The sequence below is a fragment of the Rattus norvegicus genome, chromosome 1 (assembly GCF_021556685.1).
Source record: "Rattus norvegicus strain SHRSP/BbbUtx chromosome 1, alternate assembly SHRSP_T2T, whole genome shotgun sequence".
Taxonomy (NCBI): Eukaryota; Metazoa; Chordata; class Mammalia; order Rodentia; family Muridae; genus Rattus; species Rattus norvegicus.
Genome location: NC_141534.1, coordinates 168,515,765 through 168,528,022, shown reverse-complemented (window position 1 = coordinate 168,528,022; position 12,258 = coordinate 168,515,765). Strand labels below are relative to the sequence as shown.

The window sequence follows — 12,258 nt, the reverse complement described above, 5'->3', positions numbered from 1 at the left end:
AATAGCTGAACATCATGTGTTGTGAGGTGACAGTTGTCCGAGCTCAGCTTTCTCAGAGCCAACTTCTCTGTCTTGCTGGCAGGGTCAAACTAAGTTCATGTTCCCAGGGCCAGAAACCAACTCCTATCCTGATTGGTGGAAACTCCCTTGCTCAATCCCTTATGTCAAAATATGATTCTGTTCTGGGGCCCTGATCTATCGATAGCAGCTTGATTACAATGACTTCTTGTCATCTGCATTGGCCTGGTGTTTGAGTTATGTTGGATCTAAGCAGACCCCATTAACAGGGTCAAAGGACAACTCATGGCATCAGCTCTCTTCTTCTACCCTTATGAACGTTCCAGGAATCAAACTCAGGTTGTCAGTTTACACACCAAGCATTTTAACTGCTGAACCAGCACAGCTCACCTCCCAGACAGGCACAGTTTGAGGCATATATGGGTCAGGAGGACTGTGCCCTGTATTTACCTAGGGGTGGGTTCAGCCCAAGTGAACACCTAGCCCATTCTCCATGCACGAACACAACCCTGTCTTGTTTGTCAGTAAGCAACAGCCAATGTTTTCATTGAGCAAAACGAAACAAAGCGATGTGGTTGTGGTGGTGCAAGCCTTTAGTCCGAGCACTCAGGAGACGGAGGCACAAGAGTCTTGAGACTTTGAGGCCAGCCTGGTCTATGTAGCAGGTTCCTGAGCAGCCAGAGATACATAATGAGACCTGCCTCAAAACAACATAAAAGCTCTCTCTCACACAACAACAACAACCATTGGAGATATAGCTAAAAATCTGAACAGTGCAGGCACAGACAGGAAGTGTATGGCAGGGGTGGCCCTTGAAACTCAGTGTAGAAAGGCAGATTCAATGGAATGAAGGCAGCTAGCTCTCATATCCCTACATGGACCTGTTAAGTAACAGTCATGGTAAACCAATGTTTGGAACCAGGCTCCTGTGTGAGGCCCCCGCTGACTCTGAAACCAGCTCCCGCTGCTTGACAGGTTAGCATACTCATTCTGGTTTTGTGGGACAAGATGTTGCCTGGCTCTGGAGTAGATACTAAAATGCCAACTTGATCTCTAAACTAAACTTACTTATTCTCTGTTTTTCAAGACATCATACACAAGAGTTCTCCTAAAGAGGGGCTGGAGATTTTGCTTAGAGGTTAAGACCACTGTCTGCACTTCCAGAGGTTCTGAGTTCAATTCCCAGCAACCATACAGTGTGGTTCTCAAACATCTGTAATGGGATCTGATGCCTTCTTCTGGTGTGTCTGAAGACAACGTGCTCACATTCATAAAGTAAATAAGCCTTTTAAAATGAAGTTATCCTGAAAAAATTAAAGGTTTAAATGTAAAAATTCCTCTGAAATTATTACTGAAATGTAGGGAAATATTTAGTATCAGAGCGAAGGGGGTCAGGAGAGGTTTATTTCTTCTCCATGCCCAATTCAGGCCACCCAGGGCTCTGCTCACAATCATTCCTGGATGCAGGATGCTTGGGGAGCCAACATGACTATTCTCCCACAGTTTCTGAGGCAAGATAAGGGGACAATGCAAACGTGTGACTGGATCCCCGGGTCTTACTTGTCAGTTCATAATAATGTTATCTCCTTTGTGCACAGTTCAGTGACCAAAGCAAGTCGCCCAGCTATCTCATCAAACTTCAAAAAAATGCCTCCAAGTTGGCTGCAAGGACAAGAAAGGGAGGGCATTTGTAGCAAACCTGATTAATTGAGAAATATTTCTTAAGACCACACAAAGCACAGTCAGCGAGAAACAAAACCATCATAATTATAGCAATGTTGTGTTAATTACTTTTTTTACTGCTGTGATCAAATAGCCAACAGGAGCAACTTAAGGGAGAAAGGATTTATTTTAGCTCAAGGTTCAGGGCATGAAGAGTTCAGCAGTTGTCAGGTGTAGGTGGCACAGGACTTTGATCCCAGCTCTCTGGAGGTAGAGGCAGGCAAATCTCTAAGTTTGAGACCAGACTCATCTACACAGAGAGATCCGGGACAGCCAGGGCTATAGAAGGATCCTGTTTTAAAAACAAAACAAAGATTCCACTAAGAGGGCTCAGTCTGCAGATACAGAGACCCCACAACTAAATATTAGACAGGGCTTGGGGAGTCCTGAGGAGGAATGGGAGGAAGGATTGTAGGAGTCAGAGGGGTCAGGGTCACCACAAGAATCAACTGACTGGGACACAAGTGGGCTCACAGAGATCAAGGAGCCTCTAAGGGTCTGGCCCAGGTCCCCTGAGGCATATATATTATGTTGTGTAGCTTATTTTCAGTTTTTTTGGTTTTTCAAGACAGAATTTCTCTGTGTATCTTTGGCTAAACTTATAGGGATCTGCCTACCTCTGTCTCCCAAGTGCTGGGATTAAAGGTGTGCACCACTACCACCCACCTAACCATAGCAACACTTACAAAGAAAACATTTCATTGGAGCTGGCTTACAGTTTCAGAGGCTTAGTCCATCATCATGGTGGGAAGCATGGCGGCGTGCAGGCAGACTGGTGCTGGAGAAGGAGCTGGGAGTTCTACATCTTGATCTGCAGGCAGTAGAAGGAGACTGTGAGTCACATTGGGCATAGCTAGAGCATATGTAAAGCCTGCCCCTACAGTGACGCACTTCCTCCAACAAGGCCACACCTCCTAATAGTGCCACTCCCTATGGACCAAGCATTCATACACATGAGTCTACGGGGGCCGTACCTACTCAAACCACCACAAGCTCATAAGGCAAGTTCTACTGAAGTAGGCTAAAAGGACAGTGGAACTGAAGGAAAACAGCCCACCACTCTTATATCCAAGTCTCATGTTGGCTGAAAGTCAAGAAGGTCAACACAACTGACTACAATGCTTACAGAGGACCAGACTCCTTTCCCTAAGAAAATCCCCAATTCAAATTTATGAACCATGTTTATAATCAACATGTGTCTCGGCCTCCTTGTAACCTACATCTAGTAAACATTCCCTTGAGCTTAGTGGACAAATACTTACATCTTACTCCTTCCTTATTAGAAACTTGTACAGTGCACCTCATAAACCTGCTTATACTCTCATTTAGGCACGAAAACTTCTTTAGACAAAAACATCGTAGGCCCTGGGGGTGGCTCAGTTGGTGAAGCACTTGCCGCCCAAGCATGAGGACCTGAGCTTGGGTTCCTAGCATCTGTGGAAAAAGCCAGGTATGGCAGCCTGGGCCTATAATTCCAGAACTGAGTCGGGAGAAAAATAAAAGGAGCTTGCCAGGTGGCCAAGTAGGCAAACTATAGGCTCACCAAGAGACTCTGTCTCCAAAACTAACGTGGCAAGTGATCAATGCTATCACAAGCTCCAGCGATAGATGAGTCAATGGAACGGATCAATGACGACCTTGTAGAATGTATAGGTGGCATCCTCAACCCAGTGAGAAGTCCAGACTCTCAAAGGCTCCTAGTGAGGCTAGCCCTCTCCTCAGTAGAGGACTGAGGATCTTATAGGAGCTAGCTGTTTAATAGCGTATTGTCAGGCTTCATCACAGCAATCACCACGTTTTTCTATACTTGTCTATTTTTCTCAGGGCCAACCACCTGATAAGCAAGTTAAGAGAAGAAGGGTTTATTTTGGCTGACAGTACAACGCATCAAGGCGACAGAGGCACAGAGGGAGTGGTTGAGTTCATGGCAGGGGACACAGGCTGCTTGCTGTTTTCTGGGCAGATCCAGAAGTAGAGAGTAAGCAGGAATAAGAGTCGGACTCTGTACCGGAAGCCCTACCACCCCAGCAAGCAACTTCCTCCAACTAGGCCCCAGTCCTCAAGATCCCACACCCCGAAAGAGCACCACCAGGTAGGGTTCAAACACATGAACGTATGGCTAACTTATATACCCAAACCATGATACCATTGCTCTGAGACTGGCCATGTGGGAAGAGTCCTGGTCTTTGGTTTTCAGTGTAGGCCAGGAGCTATGGATGGGCAGCTGGCCACCCTAGTCTGGGTTCCCAAAGGGGTTCATCATTTTTTAAAATTCCATTGTAAAGTTTCACTCTCTTTTCTGATTCTATATGATGAGAGGCCTACAGGAAACCAATAATAGATTAGAGTGATCTAAGCTTAAAAATAAACCTTCAGGAAACTTTTAGAACGCTGCCAACAGACAGTGTGTCAACACTTGCACTGTATAAGATTCAAAGGTGCATCTGCTTATTAAAATGTGTTTGGGCAGTCAACACTTCCCTTGTACAAAAGCAAATTTTCCTTCTTGGCTGGGGTGGGGGAGGCTTGGTTTCTCTTCTTATCTTGTTGGTTTTCCCCACACTGTAGCCTTGAAAATGTATTTCTTTACAGTATTATGTTCTGATAACTCTAGCAGACTTCACATGTGCTAAACTTACCTGGAAGTCTATTTCTTTGCCCACGGGAGCAGCATAGAGGTTTATATATACAGTGTGGATTAGTCACTTTTCTGTTGCAGTAATAAAATACCATAAAATTCCAGAAGCAAGCTAATGGAGGAAGTGTATTTTTGGCTTATAGTTCAAGAGGGTAGAGCTCATAGTGGTGGGGAAGACATGGCCAGGGGTGGCTGGAGCAGAAAGCTGGGACGGTACAGCTAAACTACAATTAAGAAGCCAAGAGAGAGTGTCCCTTATGCATCCCCCTCCCCTGAGAGGGGTCTGGGGAGCAACATTTGGAATGTAAATAAATAAGATGATTAAAAAAATAAAAATATCAAAAATTAAAATTCAATTTAAATGTCAAAAGAAGAAGGAGAAGGGGGATGAGAAAGGAGGAGGAGAAAGAGAGGAAGAGGAGGAAGAGGAGGAGGAGGAAGAGGAGGAAGAGGAGGAAGAGGAGGAGGAGGAAGAGGAGGAAGAGGAGGGAGGAGAAGAAGAGGAGGAGGAGGAGGAGGAGGAGGAGGAGGAGGAGGAGGAGGAGGAGGAGGAGGAGGAGGCCAAGAGAGACACTAAAAGTGGGGCCAGGCTGTAAACTCCAGAAGCCCATCCCCAGCAAGCTTCCCAGTCCTAAAAGTTCTGTAACTTCTCCAAACAACACCACAACTGGAGACTAAGGGTTCAAATACCTCCTATGGGAGGCATTTCTCATTCAAATCACCAGACAGGTAAGAGAGAAAATCCTTGGTATCAAGCAATTCTTTTGGAAGAACTAAACGATAGCTTGGGAGAAAAGTCGAGCCTGCTCCTGAAGGGTCTAGATACAGGCCCTACTATTGACTAGGAAAACATATGAATGGGGTACAAAGGTTGTCAGTTGATTATCTGAGGCCAGTAAACGCTGCAGCTTACTTGGTAATGAATCAGGCTAACTGGATTTTCAGGTAGCTATGGGACAAGGTAGCACGAGTGTAATGAGAGATCAGAAGCCCTCATGGATGTCTTGGTTCATTTAGAATGCTCTAAGAAGGCATCATGATTTGCAGGGATTATAAACAAGCACTGGGCACATGGCTCCATCAGATACTTACCATGAGTTTGGATACTAAAAAGCCAGGGATGGGCTGGAGCAATGGCTCAGCACTTAAGAGCACTTGTTCTTGTAGAGAGCACCCGCACGGTGGCTTGTAAATCCATAACTCCAGTTCCAGGGGGTCATGCCCTCTTCTGATCTCTACAGACACCCGGCACACAGGCACATACTTGGTGCACATACACATGTGCAGGCAAAGACTACACACAAAAAAGACAAATCTTAAAGAAAAACAGGCCCGGGGGTGTGGGCATGCACCTAACCCTGTGCTGAGGTACAGAGCGGGTGATCTCTGGGGTTTGTTGGCCAACCAGCCCAGCCTAGACAGAGAGCCGAGCCCATGGAGAATCCTACAGAGCAACACTCAAAGTTGCCCTGTGGCATACATATCCACACCACCAGTACTTCCAGAGAGAGAGAGAGAGAGAGAGAGAGAGAGAGAGAGAGAGAGAGAGAGAGAGAGAATTTTTTAAAAAAATAAAACAAGATAACACACCTATTTTTCTGTTCTGAGTGTTGCGAAGTCCAACATCAAAGTGCCACTGGGTCTCTTTGCTGGCCCAGTGTTACCCATCATTCTACTGTGTCCTCTTACAGCAGAGGACACAAGTTAGTTCTCCATGGCCCCTCTGCACATAGCCCATCTGTGGGAGCTCCATCTTCATGACCTAATCAGTGCCTTCTGCCCTCAGGCCCTCTCACACAGAGGCCCAGGACACCTGAGAAAAGCCACTTTGTATTCATATCTGAGAGACCCACAAGTGTTCAAGTTCCCCAGGACAGCCCTTAACCAAAGGAGGACAGAAGTCAAAGATTAAAGCACGTCACCTCTGCTCCCGAGGAAGCCAGGTCTGGTACTCATCTGAGAAGTACACAGCTCTGGCCCCGGGGAAGTGTGTGCACTAGGGTGCACTCTCAGACTAGCTCTCTCCTCGCTCGGTTCCCCTCCTGATCCCACACTGCTCTTAGAGTCATTTTTCTCATTAATTGCCTAAACACGAGTTTCAGGCTATGCACACACTCCCATGGGATAACACCAATACAATCAGGTGACAGCAGCTGGTCTTAAAGTTTTAATGGATATAATCAAGCATGTTACAAAGAAGAGTTTAGCACACATGGACTAGTTTTATGTTCTTAATTTGAAAGGGTCAGAGACCCAAAGTGTTTACATATAGGAAATTAAATACATGGGTCAGAAACATGTCTGGGCTTATGTAGGGTTTTGTTTGTTTTTAGCTCCCCGACACCCCCCCAGAGTAGCCCTGACTGGCCTGGAACTCACAATGTAGCTCTGACAAAGGTGGACCTGCTTCTGCTCCTCCGGGGCAAGGGTTAAAGGCATGCTCCACCATACCTGAGGATTATGTAGTTTTTGTATAGTTACTCTTCTTTTGATTTTAACTTCTTTAAAAGTCTTCAGGGAAGGATAGTGGTGGCCACTCAGGAGGCAAAGGCAGGTGAATCTCTGAGTTCAAGGCCAACCTGGTTTACAGAGCAAGTTCCAGGACCACTAGGGATACACATAGACATCCTGTCTCGAAAAACAAACAACGAAAAGGTCTCCAGGTAATTAGGAGTAACTTTTTGTCTCATTATTTCTGCCGGGACAGTGTTGGCACATGCCTTTAATCCCAGATCTCTGTGAGTTCAAGGCCAGCCTGGTATACAGAATGAGTTCCAGGACAGCCAGAGCTCCACAGTGAAATCCTATCTCAAAAATCCAAAAATTCGTGGTTGAGAAACATTTATAAATTTTAGAGAAATACTGTTAAACCAATCATTTTGATTATGACAGTTTAGGGCATCATGAATGCAGGCATGATAATAAGAGAGCCTAAGAGAAATATAGTGACAAAAGTATTTCCTTTAAGTGGAATACTTTGGAAATGTGTTATATGTACATAAAAGAACCAGTTTATAAAATATTGATTTTTCAGAATAATTCAGCTAGCTGAATACTCATGTTTGCATTCACCGTCTCTTGAATGTCAGTAAAAGAAACGAAAAATAACCATGGAATTTGTATATTCCACTTCATTTGGCTCTTACAAACATTAGAATTTGAAACCCAAGGTCCTTCAGGAACTAAAATATCACATTTACATTTTTGCTTCTACTGTGTGGGAGGAAGACCCACGGCCATCTTTTAGCTAAAATTCATGGTGCATTCCCATCAAAGCCTTTGCTTTAATGAAGACTACTTAATGCGCATGCACTGCCATTTAATTTCTATGTTGTTTTTAATTTTTCCTCCACTTCATGTCTGTTGCTTTGAGAGCTCTACCGGCTAAATCCCAACTGATGAAAGTGCATTGTCGGGAGATACCTAGGGGACCTGGAGACAATTAAGCAGAACTCCATCTGATAAAGGGCACGCTCGGGCAAGATTTGATGGCTTTTATTCTTTTTCTTTTCTTCCTTGGTCTTCAAAACACAGCAAATCTAAACCAGCAGCTGAGTTCGAATGAATCTGCTCCGTGCAGCCCACTCTTACTGTGAGGGCTTCTGTTACACGCGTTTAAAATATCCCTCGACTAAGACGGGTTGCAGGAGATGCATATTCATACTTGAAACAGGTTCTTCCCCCACAATATGAGCATTTCGGGGTACCCACGAAGTTAGGATTCTGCTAAGGTTCTTGGTCAAACAAAACCAGTATCTGATGGACGGTATCTAAGGATGAGTAAGAGTTGAGGAGTTCACGGTAATAACAGCCTCAGTAAACCCATACCACAGAAAGGCTAAAAGTCTCTGCCCTGTGATGCGGGGGGAGGGGCTGGGATAATTAAAATTCCAGATGCCCACTCAACAGAAGCTGACACTTCTGTTAGAATTAAAATCTAAACTGAATTGATCCCTGTTTTACTTTAGAAAAAGCTGAAGAGAAAGCTATTGACTAGCTGAAGTAGGTGTGTTTTGGAGAACATGGCACAGCTTCCACTGCTTTTACGTGTGGGTTAGAGTCGTTTTACATTTGGGTTACAAACTGTTCTTTTGAATCCGGAAGAGTCAGGCGTCAGGAGCTGCCGAGGAGCTTAGAGACCTACTTGCTGCTCTGGGATGTAGGGCAGAGGAGCCAGTGTTTAGCATTCCCAGTCTTCAGTGAGCGCTTGTAGCCACGAGGGGGCGCGGTGCATTTTTAGCGAAGGCTTTCTGAGCACTGTCGTCTTTGAAGCCAGGTCTAAAACTTCATGCAGACTAGAATCTCGCTTCCCAGAGCTTGCTTCCCAGAGAGGTGGGTTATTAAGTCGAAAAGGAGAGGAAAGTATGCTTGAGGGCAGGGAACCACTAAGTTGAAGGACGATGTCAGTGCTCTCTGTAAATCACAGTCTGTCATTTACCTAGAGATTCTCCAGGTAGTTACACAGGGTCCCAATGATTTAAAACAGGAACACGTGAGGAAATTAGACAACTTGGGGGTCCCCAACAGAATCGGATTGAAGACTGTAGAATCTCTGCGCATTCAGTAATTTATAAACTGGGTCAAAGGTCATGTGCCGGGGCAGCAAAAGGAATTCCTATCATCCTCAGACTTGGAGGAAACACCTGGCTGAGGCTGCACTGAGGCCATTTGACATCAGGGCTCCAGAGTTCCTTATATTTACTTTAGATAAGGGTTGTCCCTCTGCAACTGTGGCTTCTAGACTTGTGGATCCAACTATAACAGCAAGTTGAAAATATTGGGGGAGTGCGTGCGCGCGCGCGCGCGCGCGCGCGCGCACGCACACACACACACACACACACACACACTCCAGGGGGGAAATTGGTGCATGTCTTTAGTCATAGCACTTGGGGTGGGGTTGTTGCAGATGCAGGTGTATCTCTGAGTTCAAGGCTAAGGCTAGGCTACACTGAGAAACCCTGTCTCAGAAAAAAAAGTCTCAGGCATGTGCAGATTTTGTTGTTGTTGTTGTTCTGGGTGTTATTATTGCCTAACCAATACAGGCGAATGATGGTTTTCATAGCATGTGCAGTGTATGAGTCATTATAAGTAATCTAGAGATGATTAAAGCACACATTATACGAAAATACTATTCAATTTTATAGAAGGGACATAAGCATCTTTGAATTCTGATGTCCAAGGTGAATTATAGAACGACTGTAATAGAATTTTCTCTCTCTCTCTCTTTCTCTCTCTCTCTGTGTGTGTGTGTGTGTGAGTGTGTGTGAGTGTGTGTGTGAGCGTGTGTGTGTGTGTGCATGTGCGCACGCGGTGGTGGTGGTGGTGGTGGTGGTAGTATATGTACCATAGCACTCATGTGGAGGTCAAAGGACACTTTCAGATAAGTAAATTTCAGTCCTCGCCTCTGCCTTATTTGAGACAGGCTCTGACTGGTGCCTGCCGCATGTGTCAGCCTAGTTGGCCTTTGCACTTGTAGAGACTCTTGTGCCTATCTCCCATCTCTGTGTGGGAGTGGGACTAGACTCTTGCTCTTGTCTCTTGCTTCGAATGAGCTTGGGTCCCCTGACTCACGTCAAGTCAGTCTATCCAAAGCAAGCACATTACCTGCTTTATATCTGAGACGGGGAGCCATTATGCAGCCCGAGCTGGCCTGGCCTAGAACTATACAGAGATCAGACTGGCACTTACAGAGATTTGCCTACCTCTGACGTTTGAACGCTGGGATCAAAGGCGTGCGCCACCGCCCCTGACTGTACCAGAATCCTTTAAACCTTGATTAGAAGTCTTAGTACTGAAAGGTTTCCTGAAATTTCTACACTACCAATTTTTGACCTGACTAAATTTACATATTGTTGGGGCTGATCTGCATATTTATTTTATAACCAGGCAGGGACCTTGAAGCCTTTCAACCAAAGATATTCTTTTCTTTTTCTATCCAACAACATTAACAAAGAGCTTATATTTGAAAGCAAGAACAGTCCTTAAATTAGCATTAACAAGTTTGTTTTCCAGGATTATTTATACACACAATATTTTGTTTTGTTCTTATAAAAATGTGAAATTTACCTTTTACCCAAAGACTTTAACTCAATAGTGCAAACTGGTTTTTCATTTGCAAGCTGGGCTTTTTTTTTTTTTTTCTGAAGAGAAAACTGTTAAAAAAATTCATCCTTTTGAAGACTAATTTCTTTAATCTTTTAAAATGTATTAACATAAATTACAGAGTACAATTTGCACCTCACGTCTCTTTGTAAACGTGCCATTTTGCTATTTGATTTCCTTTTATTGTTTCCTCAGCCTGGAGGGCTTTTCACTCTTTAAGTATCAGAGGTTCAGCTCTATTTCTGAATCCTCCCCCACTCCCTACCACTTCCACTCCTACCCCCACCTCCACCCCACGGACACATCAAGTCCCTTTATTCTCCCTTGACGGGAGCTCTTACTGGTCTCTTGAAACTACTCTAAGTGGGAAATCCACAGAGGCCAGAAGTCATAGCAGCCTACAAGCCTAGAGAGGATGTGTATTAATTACAAGCCATCTTGAATATCAAATATATCTCTTCCCCACCTATGGCATATCCAGGCCAGTCTTACAAAAAACAAACAAGATCAATGCCAATTGGCTTTCTAGAATCACCTTGGATTCCATACATCAAGCCCTTCAGTTCAGGTCCATTCAAACTCATTGCTCTATCACATAGGGTGAAAACTCCGTTAAGCAAAAGCAATTATTACAATATCTGTCTATATAAAATTTAAACAGTAGCATTAATTCCTAGAAAAGGAAAAGAAAAAAAATCTTGCATATATTTGAGACAGAGCGTGTGTGTGTGTGTGTGTGTGTGTGTGTGTGTGTGTGTGTGTGTGTGTGAAGGGGTGGGGGTGGGGCGAGTCACTGGCTTCCCGGAACTGTCATACACCAATTTATCCTCTAGGGGGCGTAAGTTCTCTGTTTCTGGTGAAAACAAAATAGTTTTGCTTCCTTGGAGCCTCTGGGGGAAATTGATTTAGCTGGGTCTTAATTGGAATAGAAAAAAAAAAAAACCCACTCCAACTTCTAATCAGATAACATTATAACCCAGAAATTAGATGCAGTCATTCCAGGAGACAGATACACAGAATTCATTCAATCTGCTGACAACTTGTGGCCTCACAGGTAAAACTCCACCTCTCATTTCTGTGGAGAGAGAGAGAGAGAGAGAGAGAGAGAGAGAGAGAGAGAGAGAGAGAGAGAGAGAGAGAGAGAGAGAGAGAGAGAGAGAGAGAGAGAGAGAGAGAGAGAGAGAAGCTGGCCAAGCCTCCAACATCGTTGCAGAAAACAACACTGAGCTTTTCACCTCTCATGCTGTGTAGATCATCTTCAACGGCTGCTCTTGGAAGCTCCTGTACTGGGTTATACAGAATATGTTAGAAATATTTCAGAAAGAGGCGGGCACTCTGTGGTGACTCAGATGAACTGCCTGTTATAGTCTGGGCTCCCTTAAAAACACAGCCTGAGTCAAGAAGTCGCCTCCGTGAAGATTTACTTAGTCGACGATGTCAGGGTGCAGGAATGAGGAATTGTCACGCTGACCAGCTGTCCCTGTTTGTAGGACACTGAGTGGTTTTCTAAGAGGTGAAACCCAAGAAGTAGGTATGACAGGAGCAGTCAACTGGACCTAGAAGAGGGAAAGCCAGAACAATGCTAGGTTTCTGACTTGTTTTAATCCCGTAGAACAGAGCTAGAATTGTTCACCTGTAGAGGGGAGAATGGCCTATTGGCTCCCATGCGTCTGTAACGTTTCTGTTTGGAACGTTAACTCCTACAGCATCTAGGGCTTGTGCTCCTCCTGGGGGCCTGTGACCCTCCACAGGCACTCCCCACGGAGGCATCAGAGAAA

At 44.7% G+C, this 12,258-nt stretch overlaps 1 protein-coding gene across 8 annotated transcripts in view; it reads right to left on the bottom strand.

The window, feature by feature from the left end:
- The window catches only part of LOC120099897 (uncharacterized), a 48,599-nt gene extending 36,749 nt beyond the window's left edge, over positions 1-11,850 (bottom strand). For 2 of the 8 annotated variants that reach the window (XR_015652310.1, XM_087607454.1), the window contains exons 1-3: positions 11,716-11,850; positions 2,457-2,551; positions 1,579-1,680 (exon numbers count right to left, since the gene is read on the bottom strand). The gene's annotated coding sequence lies outside the window, so the exon portion shown is untranslated. Of the gene's footprint in view, positions 1-1,578; positions 1,681-1,848; positions 2,033-2,426; positions 2,625-11,715 lie in introns of those variants that run through there. The other 6 variants (XR_015652301.1, XR_015652304.1, XR_015652308.1 and 3 more) reach the window with 5 other exon arrangements.
- Positions 11,851-12,258: the final 408 nt, after the last annotated feature.